General features: G+C 43.0%; 1 long non-coding RNA gene across 1 annotated transcript; it reads right to left on the reverse strand.

Moving 5' to 3' along the window:
- Window positions 1-1,315: 1,315 nt before the first annotated feature.
- Window positions 1,316-1,845, reverse strand: LOC105267278 (uncharacterized). The gene is made up of 2 exons (XR_892249.1): window positions 1,661-1,845; window positions 1,316-1,589 (listed from the first exon to the last, which is right to left on the reverse strand). It is a non-coding gene; the product is annotated as an uncharacterized lncRNA (long non-coding RNA).
- Window positions 1,846-2,402: the final 557 nt, after the last annotated feature.

A 2,402-nucleotide genomic window follows, 5' to 3' on the forward strand; every position in this document is an offset into this window, starting at 1 on the left:
AAAAATCTACAGGAAGAATTGTCAAAACCGTCTAAAATCCATTAAAAATTGGAAAAATTCCCAAAACCGATTGATACCATAAACATTTTGTTAATTAAATCGATTTAAAAAATGGAAAGAAAAAACCTAATAACGGAAAAACCATTTTGTCCAAAATCAGATATTGGCACAGAGTTTTGGAATATTCAGTGAGAATAGAAGGGTCCAAGTCCCACCGACGCACAATGGGGTGGGCCCGATTTTCGGGTGGAACGGGGGGAAGTAAGAAGAGTACGAGGGGAACAGGAGGAGAAAGGGGGGGGGGGCTTAAGGATGTAAATGAAAAAAAAATGAATAAAAGGTGGAGGAAAAAAAGAATAAAAGGAAGACAAGGAGCCCGACGAGGTGGGCAGGAAAGGAGTCCCAGCGGCACGATCTGTGGGGACTTGGGTTGACTCTCGGGCTCACACAGGCAAGTCGGTGGGCCAGAAGCGGTGGCTTCTTGGGGGGGCTAGGGGGCCCAGAGGAGGGCCGGAGCCGGAGCCGGAGCCGTGGACACCGCTGTTGCGGTGATGGCGAGGAGGAGGACGATGATGAGGGTGAGGTGAGGCAGAGGTGAGGGACGTGGTAACTGGCGACAGACTGGCGGGCGCACACCTGCACTCAGTTGTGAACTGCGACCATACCAAATGAGAGAGATGGAGAGTTGGAAGTTGAGATCAGGGGCGCACCTAGCAGAAATTATACGTCGGGGTGATTGCAAGAGGCCAGTGATATTCAGTCATTACGATTTTTCATGGATTTTACGAGAATTCATTTGGGGACCTTGGGGTCCGTCTTTTGGGACTCTGGAAAAATTCTGAAAACGGTGGGACCACTTTTTTGGGGGGGCGGGCTTGCGCAATGAGGCGAGGTGAGAGGTTGAGGTGTTTGCTCTTTATGGAAATTTACTGGGAGATTTTTTGAAGGAGGGGATATCCTGATTTCGTCGGTTTCAGCGTTTTCATCGTTTTTGGGGTCTCGTTTCTGGTGAGGTACCAGCGTAATTGTGGGGGGTCGATGATTGGGGGTCAGGGATTTTCAGGGAGTCAAGGGTGTCTTTGCACTTTGAGATTTCTCTTGCTGCGTCGATCTTATTTGGTCTTTGTTATTGGGAGCATTTGGAATTTTGGTGATTTTATCGGGGAAGCCGTTGGGGACGATGTGGAAATCTCAGGTAAATCAGGAAATCAGGAATCCCAGGAAAATCGAGAAAATATCACTGAGAGGAAATGAATTCTTCTGGTCCTTGTGCTCAGTATTTATTCCCTGAAGAATTCCACAAAATACTGAAAAGTTCAAACATTCACAATTTAATCGATTCAAATCCAAGGATTCAATAAAATAAAATGTCAGATCATATGTCTTACTCAAAATCTAATAATGATTACTAATTAATTCAATACCCACACACCGGGGGTGCTGATCACATTATCCTCAATTCAATTACTCAGGATGTACCTTGAGATTAGGAGAGTGATTCAATGATAGTTACAAGAACTCGTGGTGACGTCTGAAGTTATGATGTAACGAGTTCAGAATGTCAATGAGTCGATGATGGTATTGGATACCTGTTATTCCAGAATAGAGAATTTTCGTCAGCGAAAAATTGTGGTGAAAAATATAACGATACCATCTTTACCGTGAGATTATCTGATAAGATGAGACTCGCTCGTTGATTATTGTGATGCGCAATGGCCCGTTATCACGATGTACTCGTCAAGGGACGAAAATAAGTGCGAGTACTTGTGCACCGATTATGCCCCTGGGTGTCTCTCTCAGTACGCATTATTACCACCGCCTTTGGTTTTTTCGCCTTTAACGATATATTACTGTCTCCAGCATTGAACACGTGTGCAGTTATCGCCACTGACTATTTTTTCACCTCCCACCTCCCACCTCCCACCTCCACATTTAACCGACCAAGTGCGTCCCAATGCGATAACGCCGTTTTATGGATTTTTTTTTTCAGTCAATGATTCGGGGAAAATGAGAACTCATTGCGACAAAAAATTATGGATTTTAAAATCATGTATTACTCATGCTTGATCACCTTATTTAATTACAGCAATTGATGTACATAGTCGGGCGCTTTAACGGGGAATTATCTGTTTGATTTTCATTTTTATCTTTTGGATTTCTATTTAAATGGTCTTAGCCGTCGATTTATGCGTTACACGCGCCATTTTATCATTCTTGGATGAGCGGATGAGTCGCGATTTTTTTGACGGAATATTTATTAACATTTTTTTGCATTTACGACGGATTGAAATCGGTAGAGAATTTGATTTGCAAAAACTGTGCAGATTGAGACTGAAGATTCAATTGTAAGGATATTTCAAACGGTTTTGATAATTTTCTTGAAATACAGCCGTAAACGAAAA

This window comes from Fopius arisanus, unplaced genomic scaffold, assembly GCF_000806365.1.
Source record: "Fopius arisanus strain USDA-PBARC FA_bdor unplaced genomic scaffold, ASM80636v1 scaffold00045, whole genome shotgun sequence".
In the NCBI taxonomy this organism is placed as follows: Eukaryota; Metazoa; Arthropoda; class Insecta; order Hymenoptera; family Braconidae; genus Fopius; species Fopius arisanus.